The sequence below is a fragment of the Astatotilapia calliptera genome, chromosome 2, assembly GCF_900246225.1.
Source record: "Astatotilapia calliptera chromosome 2, fAstCal1.2, whole genome shotgun sequence".
NCBI lineage: Eukaryota > Metazoa > Chordata > Actinopteri > Cichliformes > Cichlidae > Astatotilapia > Astatotilapia calliptera.
The window spans coordinates 26,826,246-26,839,934 of record NC_039303.1 but is presented as its reverse complement, the minus strand read 5'-3'; the positions used below and the strand labels follow the sequence as shown (position 1 = coordinate 26,839,934).

Below are 13,689 nucleotides of genomic sequence, written 5' to 3'. Positions count from 1 at the left end.
TTTTAAGAAGTATGGATATAATTTCTGTTACTATGGAGTCACTATGGAGATCATCAGCGCTTGTACTTTACTTCTACAGTGAAAACATAGGTAATCAAATAAATGCTATCTATTTCAAAGGTAATTTGCAGCGTGTGTGTTTGTGTGCGCTCTCTTTGAACGCGTTTCAAAGGGTTATAGATAGACATGGTTATGAGGAGGGATCTAAGAGTAATATCAAATATTAAAGAATACCAATCTGTCCTTGTGTGTGACTTCAGTAATAATGTTACTGGACGAATTATATTGGAGACATTACAAATTGATCACACAAGAGGAAATAAACTGTTTAGTGTACAGCTGTTTGCAGACAGACATCGTGCCATAGGACAAGAATCAGCATTTAAATCTAAGCTATCAGGGTGTAATTTTTAATAACAACCTAAACAGCTTCATGGTCCCCGTGCCTGCTCGGCTGGCCCTGTGTGGCTACATGTTATGTTTTGTCTTTTCTCTCTCTCCTCTCTCTCTGCTCGCTGCCTGGGCGGAGCTCATTGTGAGCTCCCGGCCTCCACCACCTGTAGGCAATCACCTGTGGCTCCTCACCTTGTTTGCTCCCGCTACTTAAGGCAGTGACTGAGAGCACCTCGCCGCTGGACTATTGAATAACGCTCGTCAGTGCTACTTTAGCCTCAGCCAGTTTTGAGCTCTGTCCGTGAAAGTTCCGTGCTAACCCTTGTTCTCTGTATGCAGATTTCTCGTGTTTGGTTTGGAGACTCTGGACGCTTTTCCCGACCCCGCTCTGCACCCCTGGGAACCCTGGCCCCCTTCTCCTTCACCTGTATATAGTGCACCTGGAGTGTGTAAATAAACCTGTTTTTCTGAGATTTCAGTCTGCGCCGAGTCCTCCCTGCTCCTCCGTGACAACAGCAGTGTTGCGTCTTGTTTAATATGGATACAGATTTCATCTTCTCCAAATGTAAAGATGATTATCCAAAGCCTGCCATTCCACAACCAAGTTAGCTTGTTGAGTGCTATGCTAGCATGATCTGTTGAGTTATGACAGTAGCATTTCTTTGTAATGACAGCAGACTGACATGGAAAAACTGAGACATACTACTGGAACTGAAATTTCTTTGGAGATTGTAAGTTGAATACTATGTATTCTTATGCTTATTTGAAAAAACAAAACAAAACAGTGTTTATAGCCTGTATATGAAAGGTTGACGTGGCTTTAAAATCTAAGAAGACTGCACTAAATGTCAGACAGGAAAATGATCCAAAATGAATTAAAGCTGGTTTTGGAGTGGATAAAGCAGGCTAACAATTAGCTTCTGGAATGACCCTCCCAAAACCTTGACCTCAGCCCTATTTAGAATTTGTGGACTATGCTTAAAAGCTGGGTGTGAGCCAGGAAAGTAACCGATTTAAATGAACTCTACAAATTCTACCAAGGAGAGTCGTCAAATTTCCTGTCAGAATTACGCCGGAAGCTTGTTGATGGATTCTAAAAGTGTGTGGTTCAGGTAAAACTTGCTAAGGGACATTTAATCAAACATTAGTGGGGGGTGAACATATGGACTATGGATTAGATGGATGAGAGAAAATTTCAAATATATTAAAAGTCTTGTGCGCCCAATTCATGTTTGTTAAAGTTATTAATGATATACGCTCTACAATTATTCCACTCTGTAAAAAGAACAGTTCAAAGAAATCATTAAAATTCCAAAATGACCATGACATTCATGGCCATGATGACTATATATAGGCAACAGATAGCTATAGACTGAATACAACAACCTCCTGAGAACTGAAGAAAAAACATTTTTCAGTTTAACTGTTTTGTAATTTCCTGCCTCTTTGGAGCTAAAAGAGGACACCCAAGCATGTGAGATATCTTTGGAAAGGCCAGGACGTCCTCTGTTTAGTACATCAGGACTTAGTAGAGTAGTTGAAATAAGTCAAAAGATATAGACCAAAAACAAATGTCCATAATAATCCACTGTATGTAAAACTGTGACCCAGTTTAGATAAACAGTAATCGCTTTATTTGGCTGACAGAATACCTTTTAGTTATAACCTGATTATTCAAGTTTAACCATGTTAAATACAATGGGAAAGACATTTTTAAGCAAGTGAAAAATGAATCAATCGGAGATGTTTTGTTTGTAAAATATTATAAAACAAATAAAAATATCCACCAGAAGTTCTCGAAATCAGACCCTTTATTTTTCAGACTATCGTCAAATCATCATATTTCAGGGGTTGAAAGAAGAAATTTTTAGTATTTGTTATTCATTAAACAGTATGAAACCATAATTGTCATTATACCAACCAATTAATTTAATGACTAACTGTTTTACAAACTGACAGCTGACACTTCATGTTTCAGTCCGTTGTGCAAAAATGTTGAACATTTGCTTTTTGCTGCCTTTCCTTGTTGTGCACATCTGATGGAAGTCTTTGTCATTAGCAATAGCAAACTCTAATTTTAGAGAGGTGGATGTGAAACACACAGATTCTAGATCTGACCAACAGTCACTGCTATGTACAAAAAGACCACCTCCAGGGAAAATTTTATTCTATTTTATTAGGCAAACACTACAATCGAAGATTCAACAGATCTGTCTGCAGTATACAACTGAATATAAAGTTAAAGCGGGGAAGGGTGAGTCCTTTGTCCCACCTGTAAAACTGTCAGAACCCAAAGTCCAAGACTAGAGTCAGCAGTACTGTGGGTCATCTAACCTATTTAGCATGCTGACAAACTTGCATAGGGTTTGGCAGTCATCCTCCTACATCTTCCACCCTGTGCAATCACCCGCCTTCAGCCTGAAGCATGTTGTACGCCCTGGCCTGCACAAAGAAACACAGGAATGAGAAAATGTGAACAAGTGTTTAGGTGGATCTTAACTGTGCAGCTCACAGACCCTCAAAAGAAATATCTATTATGGAAGTGTTGATTTCTAATAATAATCTAAGCCTGGACGGTGTAACACACATGCACTAAACAGGTCCCTTACCAAAAGAAAAAAAGTGACAGTGTGGAGCAGAAGTAGACTACAGTAGAAACGCAATCAAATACCGTGGTCTACTGGCTCACAGCAACTGTGTAAGACACGCAGAAAACCACTCCCAAATCAGTGCCACTTACAAATGTGGTGAGTTAATGATGCCTGTCTACCTTGTCACATGTGAAGGATGCACTTTGGCCTCTGAAAAATGAAATCAGGCTGTTGCCACTTTTTAAAATAACATTTTATGTTTTCAGTTTGACAATCGATCAGTATTCAGGGAAATAATTAAATAAAACATTTATTTGTGAACATAAGCTGAAAATTGGACAGTGACATCTAGCCTTATACACACACACACACACACACACACACACACACACACACACACACACACACACACACACACACACACACACACACACACATATATAGGATTGTTTTTGTTTTACATCAACCTGTCCACCCGATGACAAAATTACTCTAACATATGATCTTAAATCCATAAAAATACTCAAAAAACACTGTCCCCTCTTGAATAGACGTTAATAACACAAAAATAATAATGTACATGCAAAACACGTTTTTTTTTAAGTAATGGTTTATTGAGTTTTGCTAATCAAATTCATACTGAGAGAGCGAGACAGATAGAGAGAGAGAGAGAGAGAGAGAGAGAGAGAGAGAGAGAGAGACGCTCAAGTCTCCCCAAATATCGCTTCCAGTCCGGTACGCATTGTGAGTGGGCCTATCACACAGCACAGCAAACATGAGTAGCCTATTCATTATTCATGTCATTGCAGTTGCCCTGTTATGATACAGTCCTATTTGGAGTGGGCTATACCTGATTTGCTCAGCGCGTCCGTCAAAGCAGTGCGTGGCCCTGCGTCGGCTGGCTGTGCGCGCTCATAGGTCGGACCAAGAAGAATCGGAGGGGGAGCAAGTAAAGTGCGCGCCTACGAGACTGCGCGTCGCAAGGAGGGGTAGAGGTTCAGCTGAAAAAAAAAAGAAAAAAAAGGAAGGCGAAAAAAAAAAAATACACCGTGACAATGGCAACATCAAGAATCTCGTAAAAGGTAGATAACAGGCGAGGGGGCGCCACGAATCGGGAGTTTGAGAGGCGACGGCCCCTGTTGGTCCCGAGAAAAGCGACGATATTAGGACATGCTGGCTGCCCTATAGCGCGTTTCCTGGAATACGAATTCTTCCGTAATTGAAAATGGAGCGGCGGGGGAGAGGAGAGTCGCGCTGTCTCCATCATTGAGAAGCGCGTCCACCTGCTATTACTGGAGGCCCGGGCTGCTGCTGCTGGTGGTGGTGCTGGTGGTGGCGGCAGGGGAGGGAGGGTTGGGGGACATGCAGGGGAAGTGTTTGCCTTTCGGGGGAAAGACGCATCTCTGATACTGTCCAGGGCAGCTGAGAAGGATCCCATTGCGACGGGGGAAAAAACGCAGTTTGGGCGCACACGCTCTGGAGGTAGGCAGAGAAAACGCTATTATGCTGCTATTCAGCGTGCCGTGTGTATTTGAATAGAGAGCGAGCTCTATTTGGTATGCACAGGACAGCCTGATTTATACACATACACACACACACACACACACACTGATTTATATCCCTGCCTTCTTGATTTGGTCTGATCGGACATTTTATTCAAAGGGGGAACTCACACCATGCATGCGGTGTAGTAGCAGCCCTACCTCCTTGGGACAGCTGTCGTAGCCTACATTCATTCGTCTCTGCTCCATCGATTACCTTCTCCCTGCGAAAAAAAAATACCCCCACTTACTTAAAGCACAAGCTCCGATCTATTCGCTTAAGGCTCACAAATTCAATCCAAATACAGATGCCACGTGTGGTTGTTCGCGTTGATGCCAGTTACCTTGCACTGTTTGCATGTTTTGAAGGCAAACACTGGCCTGTGGACGTCATTTTGAAGCAACGTAATGCATCCCGAGCAGTACACTGGCCCAAAATGAATAAGAAATGAATAAAGGGGGAATAATCTATAGTCCAAACTGATGAATGATTCATGAATGAGCTATGGAAACCTAATGGGATAACACATCATCTCTCTAGGCCCCTCCACTGTGATGGCGAATAAATGATTCATAAACGGTTTATAAGCACAAATCCTTAAAATTGGCCTAAACATGACGATAGCAGAGGCTCACACGCAGGTGCACCAAGGCATGTGTGAATGCCTGCACTGTGGGGTCACTGGATCAGTAGCTTACTGTGTCTGTGCTCCCCTGTAAGGATGCTTCATGACAGATGTTTACTGGATGTCCCAGTCTACCACACTGTCAGCCAGACGAGCTGCTCTGAGAAATAATGAGCTGCAGCCCAAGATAACAGCCTCTGTGCTTGGTTGTTGTGGAGGTGTAACTTTGTTTTAAATAGGGATTTAATTGGATTAAATTTTAACGAGCTAGAAATGTGCCTGCCTGATATTTATTGGAATGCCTTGTAAGATGGGATTTTCAAATTAAAAAAGAAGAAGAAGAAGAAAAACTTGGCAAATTTATCGCCACAGTTAATGATCTGTTCAGCTCACAGTTATTGACCCGACATGACTTGGTTTTTGATTTGTGTTTGAAGCCTTTGTAGCCTACTTGACAGGGTGCTTTTGACTTTGCTGCACGTTCTGAGAACATTGTTGGATTATTAGGTTAAGGAAAATATGTAATATGTGATGTTAAACTGCAGATGTCCAAGGGTGGGGAGTGGGGGCAGGTTTAGTGAGCTGTTAGTAAAATGTCTGTCCATCCCCACTCCTCTAATGTGAGGACAGGAGTGGAACCCAGATGGAAGGCCATGCATTGATTGAGTCAAAGAGAGCCTATAAGAGGGCCAAATTGAGTTGACACGTTGATGTGGGTGTCATTATCACGTGTGACGGCACAGTGCGCCATTGGACCCGAGGCTATGTGACGTGTGGAGGGGGAGAGGGCCTTGTTTGAGGATCATAGATACGGAAATGATGATAGCTATCATAACAGCCGTGCCTTAGTTCGGCGGCGTGCCACCGAGTGCGCCGTGGAGATTCGTCTTTTACGGCATTTGCCACTCACATCTCCTTCTGGTCAGCCTCATTGCTGTCACCAAAGTGCCATTTTCCGTTCGGTTGAAATTGGGTGAGAAATTGAGCCCAATGACACATTTCAGCACCGTGGCATGGTTCCACGGCAGCGAGGACGGCACTGGCAGGTTTTCTGAAAATGTGTTTAAAATGCTATCCGAGCGTTATGTTGCAGCAATAAAACCAGCAGCTTGTGTACATAGTCTCTTATCTTCCCCTGTCCATGTGTGCACCGTGGCTTCTCCTCTGCTCAGCCTAAAGGCACATGTTGGGCCTCTACTCTCATGTCTCTTGAATGGGAAAGAATCTCAATTACACACAATGAATGGCTCCTCATCAGTAATCCTTTTCCCTACAAGTGCTCGCATTCTTCATATCTCAGGGTCTTGCTTCTGGTTGACAGTGTGTGCATGTGTGTACCGAGCAGCAAACATTTATTTGTGTTATTGATCATTTTTCCGTAATTCCCCAGTCGCTTATGTTGCATTATCCTGCTAGAGCACAGGTGAGAACATCTCATTAGGCATACAGAAAGGCCATTCCTAGCTCGTATGGAGCCCTGCTGTGTTTTATGCTTGGAGCGCTGTGGTTTTCAGTATAGAAGCACCTTAGCCGAGTCTCGGTCTGTGCAGAAGCACGCTGAGCTCACCGGGGCCGACTGCATGTTTAAGCACACTGTGCTTATGTCAGGCCACTGTATGCTGAGGCCTGCTGTCTCGACCGCAGCCCTGTGCTGGGGTTGTGACGGGCTGGCTGTGGCCCAGCGGAGGCAGTCTTTCTCTGTGCTGCTGCTGCTGAGTTCTGTAATTAAAGGCAGAGGTAAGTCCAGGAGAGAAAGCTGAGCTCTGATTGCTTTTCATGGCCGCGAGGAGAGAGCTGCAGTCTGTCCTGAGGGACTGAGGCGCTGCTGAGCTCTTTCACCGCCAGCTCCGCTCCCCCCCCCCCACCCAGACAGGAGCTGTTCCAGGGAAGACACGCACATTTGTTTTCGCATACTACTTGCGTGCGCACAGACGTAAACATACTCCAATGCAATCTGCAGCACGCACACAAACACACCATGAAATGCACAAATACTGTACACATGCACTGGCTGAGAGAGGGAAACATTTTCCCCTGTAGCTGAAAGTCAAACTGTGCTAAACTGCTTTAAAGAACGCCCCGTTTTAAAGAACTCAAGTGTCAGTGTGAGGCGAAAACTATTACAGTGCCGTCATGTAATGAACTAGAAACGACGCAATCAGAAAGACATTAAGGAACTCACCTTTTCATTGGCTGCTCTTCAGCATTGACGGAGCAGTTCATGTGTGAGTGGGCTTAGTAAGTGTAGAAGTGAGCCCACCCCTCCCCTCCTCTTTCCCTTCCATGGCAGCAGCCAAACCTACTCTGCACTCGGAGGGCAGAGCAAACACGGCCATGCTCACGTATAGGATCTGGGTGGGCCCCAGCGCTTTTAAAAAAGATGAGAAAAATGGCCTCAGTGCTCTCCTCTCCTCTTTCTGTGGACTCATTCATGACAGCTGGCTGGTTAAAGCACACTGAGGGTTTAAACCATCACATGCCTTACAAGTCGTATCAGAGAGAATCCCATGGAAAGCAAAAGCAGAGTACTTTGAGGATAGGAGCTTTAAAAAGAAAGAGAGAGAGCGAGGGAGGGAGGGAGGGAGCGTTTGGATGCCATTTAAATGCTAAGTCCGGCCACATTTTTTTCTTTTCCTACGTGTTCATGAATTAGTTCTGCCAAGATAATTAAAGTAATGCATCAGGATTTCAGCCATTAACAAATAAAAGTCCAATTAAACTGGGGTCTATTAAACCACTTTCCACATTGCCTACTTGATCTCAATATGTAGGCTGGTGGCCACTGGGACCATGAGCATGCAGGCTTGACGTTCATAGCTCATTTCCTGCTTCCACATCACACTCTTATATTGCAGATAGACAGATAATGTGAAATTTCCCCTGTTCTGCTCTCACACACTCTCCCGGGCCCCCTTGTATTTTCAGCTCGTGGGATTCTTGAAACAGATAGTGAGATGCGATGCTGGAAAATTTGAGAAGGATACTGAAAGAGGCGGAGATCTAACGCAGTGGACACAGGTGCGCCGTTATGAATGGTGTAAAAATGGCATATTCACAACGTGACTGGAAAGAGAGGAAGGTATATGACAGGGTTGGATTTTAATTGGTTTCACACAATGTGCTCCTATGCATTGTTTCCTTTGTAATGGTGCACACAGTGGCAATAACAGCTCAGTTTTTTGTTATATAATAACAGTAATAGATTCCTCTTGTCTGCAGTGCCCCTGGTCTAATTCGAACATTTTTTTTTTCTAACTAGATTCCTCATGTTTGAGCCATTTGGAGCTCTACATTCATGGACACGTACTGTCAGTGTCCCGAATACTGGATAATAGGCCACATTTGCTAGCCTTATTTTTGATTTGGTGGTTGAAAATGAGTGGATGTGGGCGGGTTGAAAAAAGAAGGACTGATAAAGTGAAAAAAAGGGACCAAAACATTAGGTAGGATGCAAAAAACAAACAAAAAAACAACCCAAAACAAAACAGAGGAGCTGCCTAGGAGATGGGGGACGGACATGGTGGGAAGATTAGAGGAAGGGCTGGATGGACAGACGGAGGGAGAGGGGACAGAAACAACAAGAAAGACGTAGTTAGTGTTGGTGGTGGGGGTTCGGGGCACGTCTTTCCAGTACAGCCAGTTGGAACAAACAAACGGTCGCGAGACAGACAGTGTTGTTTCTAATGGGAGAGAAGCTCGCTGTGCCCTGGATGTTTCCCTCCACCTTTCATTTTCTAAATGCTGTTTTGTCTGTTCACCACTTAACAAGCCACCAGCGCCTCAGAAAAGAAAACCACGCTTTATTTGCTGCTGTACATAATTACCAGCCATTCAAGACAGACTTGTTTGCTACTCTAAACGATGTTGTGAATTTATGTACAAATAAGAGACAGGCCATATTTTGCTGTAAATCTTCTTTTTTTTCTTTCTCTTCTTTTCGCTCCCCAAGTCGAGTATTTAAAATTTATGGCGTGGCCAGCGTTCGCTCAGAGATCTGCTGCAATTCACTTCAGTTTAATTGTGCTGCTGTTTGTGGAGACTGCGGCATTTGTGCCCTAATCAAACATTAGAGGTAATTGAATCAAATGGCTATTTTTAATCATAAGTTGTGGTTGATGCAGGCGAGCATGATGGGAAGAAGCGAGAAGAAAAAAAAAAGGTCTGTGGAGCAGATGCAACGGTCTTTCTGTCAGATGGAGTCAGCTGACGGATGGCGCTTTACTTTTCATTTACCATAGCGCGCCAGAGGCAAAACATAATCCATGCATACTGCTTCTGAGCAGAAGTCAAATGAGAAATGTTTTTGAATATCTTAACACAGAGGATGTGAATTGCGTTGCATACATGAATTTCAAGTTGGATCTGACCCTGATCTGTTGGATGATGTTGCTGATGATACAACAGCATGACTGCTATTCTACTACGGGTAATAATTATAATCATTCACAGCTAGTGGTCCTTGTCACAGGAGTGGGACACAATGGAAATAATAATTAGGACTTCTCATTTCAGATGCATCGCAGGAGAGTGTATGAAGTGTGTACTTTGACTTCTAGGATGAACAGCTGTGTGTATACTCGCCTGTTTATCAGTGTGTGTGTGCTTTAGCTCTAGCAAGGCCCAGTAAGATTTCTCAGTCTCCTGGTTCTGGGTTTTCTTCTGCTTCGGGACTCCTTTTGTCTCTCGCACACTCACACTTACTGTATATTTTCCATCATGACAGTGACCCAGTCTCTGCTGTCATAAACAAGCAGCTAATTGTAGCGTAAAGATACTTGAAGGGCCAGGATGTCAGCTTCACATTTATTCTGGGCTCACCCCTGACAGCAGCACTGGGTGACGTACCGAAGCTCTGTCATGCGCAAATAGACATTTTTCAACTCACTATCTCTCGGTGCTCTTCTAACCCATTTCCCCAAGTCATCACTCAGCAACACTGACAGAATACGACCCGCATATATCACAGTTGAGCCAGTAAAATGCTCTCCACGAGGAGTCAAATATGCACCTCAGTGTAGCCGCTTCTGATAAAAGGGCTAATTCATCATTTAGTCACACAAAGCCTCAGAGATTCTTTGTAATATTGGTTCAAATTCAGCATTGCTGCATTTCAATGAATAATATCCAGGTTTTCCAATGCAGGTATTTAGCTGCGATTTTGAATAAAGTGCCGCATTTATTTGTTCCGTTTATGCATCTCTTTGCATTTTGTACTTTCATTATGATTGGTTGTGCTTTTGTATGAATAATCACTGAAATTTGTCCATCGCAACAAGCACCAGAACCAGCCAGAAGGCGGGCACCGAATGCCTGTGCTGTTTACTCTGTCTTTTCTTTTTATATCATATACACTGATTAAAATTGTTCTTTAGCTCATTGTAGAGCGTGTAATTTAATTAAAGTTGCTGTTTGGTGGCTTTGGACTTGGGCTCAAGTAATTAGTGAGTCAATCATTTTCTTGATTGTTAGGAAAATAATCTGCAACTAATTTGAGATCTGTTTAAGACATTTTTAAGCAGAAATTATTAAAAGAAAAGAAAGAAAAATCCTGCTTCGAGATAGTCGTCTTAATTGAGCAGATCTGCTGCTTTTCTTTTAATAATTTAAGGGTAAATTGGTGCGTTAGTGGCACAAAAGGGGGGAGTCGGTAAATAACGACAAAAAAAATCGGCGGTTGTGGCTTGTTTAAGGCAAAATTAAACTCAAAATTTATGAGGATTGCTTTGTTTTTTACAACTCAGTGGAAGGAACAGTCATTATTGTGTGATACAAGAATACAGTTTTTTGAGGGGGGGGGGGGGCTACAGATGTAAGTGTAGTCACTAGTGGGGAAGTGAAGTGGAAAAATTACATTTAATAAGATGCTACCAGTGATGTCAAGGACATGCTTGGCCCTCATCGCTGTTATTACTTCCAGTGAAAACACATTTTTGTTGCTCCTGTCGTCGTTCTGTTTCTGTCACTTTCGGCTAAATACTTCGGGAACATCACAAGACCAGGTATCTCCCTTTTATATTCAAATAACTTTGTGTATTACCTGCTCCTCTGAGATCTCCCTTTGAGGCGTGAGTGTGTATATGCACTTGCATGAGTGCACGTTTTTTCCTTTTTGCCTTTTGTGTGCAATATTTGGGATTTGCTTATGGTTTATTTATGCGGGTAAGTCCACTGAGAGAAACTCTTTGTCACGGGAGAGCCGGTGTACAGTCTGTATGCATACTTTATAGCCATATGATCTAATAGGTTTAAAAGCCGCTATCAAAGATGTATGCTGCTGCGGTGTTTTGGCTCGAGTGATGAGGCCTCTGGAGATGCGGGTTCTTCGTGTGCATTGTGCATGCTGTACTGTATGTGCTACGTGCTCAGCGTTCGTGTGTGTATGAGTGGGTGGTTATTACTCATGTTGTGGGGACCTAGATCTGTTTACACCGTCATATAATGGGGACTTGTCTTCCTTATGGGGACAAGGCAGGTCCAGTACTTTAAGGTGAAGAGCTGTTTTAAGGATAGGGGGTTTGTAAGGTTAAAGTAAGTCTCCAGCAACTGAACTGTAGTCAATATAATGTCCTCTGTAGTTATAGAGGCACAGAGCTGTATATGTGTGTGTGTAGATATATAAATATTGCTTTTTAGGGGCTGCCCGTTCTTTCAGAAGCCCTCTGTGCTGACTCTTAATACCAGTGTACCGTGAGTCTACCTGGACTTAATGACCCGACTGAAGATTAGGAGTAACAAACAGTATAACACACCGTCTGTTTTTCTCTCTTGTGCTCTTACAAATCAACCCACCACTATTCAGACTCCACGGTGAATGCAGTGACAGTGTGCCAAGCATTCAAAATATGAATGTGCACATGCACGCATGCGCACATGTGCACATGCTTAGTCTTGGCCCCTGACTTCTATGTGGGCACGGAAGTTTGTTTGTTTTTCTGTTGTATATGCATGAATCGGTCATGTAGTAATAAAATTAGTTGTGTCTTTTTTTCATCGCGTGCTGCACAAAACGATAACGGGCGAGCACAGTTATTTACCGAGTGCCTACAAGGAAAGCGTATTCAGAGGACAAGGGCTCCATTGTTGAGAGAAAAGCAAAAAAAAAAAAAAAAAATGGTAACAATTTACACTTTGACTCCATCTCTGGGGGCCTTACCAAATGTTAATTTAAGTTCCCATTATAAAATGTATTTAAGTGAGACTAAGAATTAATTCCATTATTCTTGGAGGCAGCTGGGGCTTCTGGATCCGTTGAGATGGTTTTCTGCTCCCTCCTGAGACCTGTGGGTTTTCCCATCACTTTTAAAATCAATTACCTTTCTACCTCCCTCGCCTCTCCAACTCTCTCTAAGTACTCTTGTCATATTCTTCATTAGAAAACCCACCACTTCACCTATAGCTCACTATGAACACCTCAAGCGGAGCGCTGTGTATTTTTAAGCGTTCGTGGCACATGTGAGTGGCTCACTGTGATTTATTAATATGTCTTGCACAGTGGCATATAGGTGTAGGACTGCGCAGCTTCTTTCACAGCATATAGACAGTGTTGCTGCCTCAGATATAAATAGGAAGACAATCTGTGGCTGGGTAAGACCTGTTAGTCCTATTTGACACTAAAGCCACAACAAAGGTATTGCTGTGCTGCTGCTGCTGCTGCTGAGGAGCGTCTGCAGCCCTTGGGAGAGATCATGTTATTTTCCCTTGTGCGCCATCTCACAAACATCTCACTGCACTAACTGAGGGGAATGAGCATGGATGGGCTTGACGGCTGCTTCCTATTTTAGTCATCGGCAGGTAGGCGGATGAGTTGAACTGTGGAGGATCTCTGTGCAGCGAAGTCTTCGTCTAATTAGTTTGTCTAATTATGTCTTTGTGCTGGAAATTTCTCAAATTAGTGGTATCGTGCTGAATGTGAGCATGCTCATTATGGTTGTCATGAGAATTGTTGCGGCAGTTGGAAAAGAGACGAGAAAAGGGAGCGCGGGAAGGAGTGTCACTGGACCCAACAGCTCCCCTTGGTCTAAATCCCTTTATCTAACACAAATATCTGGTAATGGGAGATGCAGCACCCTAGCTTTGTCCCAGGAATTCGCGGGGGGAATGTGACACCCCTCCCTTCCTCCGTGTGCAGGAGCTGCACCTATTTGTGGTAGACCACAGAAAGGTCCCCTTTGATTTCCCTTCCTTGTGTGTCAGCTGCAGGAGTGTCAGGGAGCATCAGGGATGTAAGTGTCTCACATGAAGATGCTTTTTGATTTTCCCTCCTCGTGAGGTGCCACTGCATCGGGAATGAGGACCCCCCTCCCTTTTTTTTCTCCTCGCCATCAGCTACAACACCAGGGTGTTTCTCCTGGTGACCAAGTGGAGGGAGGGGGGGACGAGCGTCCTGCATCACCTGCCAGCGTGCGCGCTATTTTCCCTCTGCATGGCTTCTCCTCTTTCTTTCCTTACTTCATTTTTCTCTCCCTCTCTTTCTCTCCTTTTCATACAGTCCCTCTTTCTCTCTCTCATTCACTCTTCCCCCCATCTTGGACCTACAGT

The 13,689-nt window shown here is 43.6% G+C and overlaps 1 long non-coding RNA gene across 1 annotated transcript; it reads left to right on the top strand.

The window, feature by feature from the left end:
- Positions 1-484: 484 nt before the first annotated feature.
- Positions 485-866, top strand: LOC113029309 (uncharacterized). The gene is made up of 2 exons (XR_003273383.1): positions 485-653; positions 733-866. It is a non-coding gene; the product is annotated as an uncharacterized LOC113029309 (long non-coding RNA).
- The last annotated feature ends 12,823 nt before the right edge of the window (positions 867-13,689 follow it).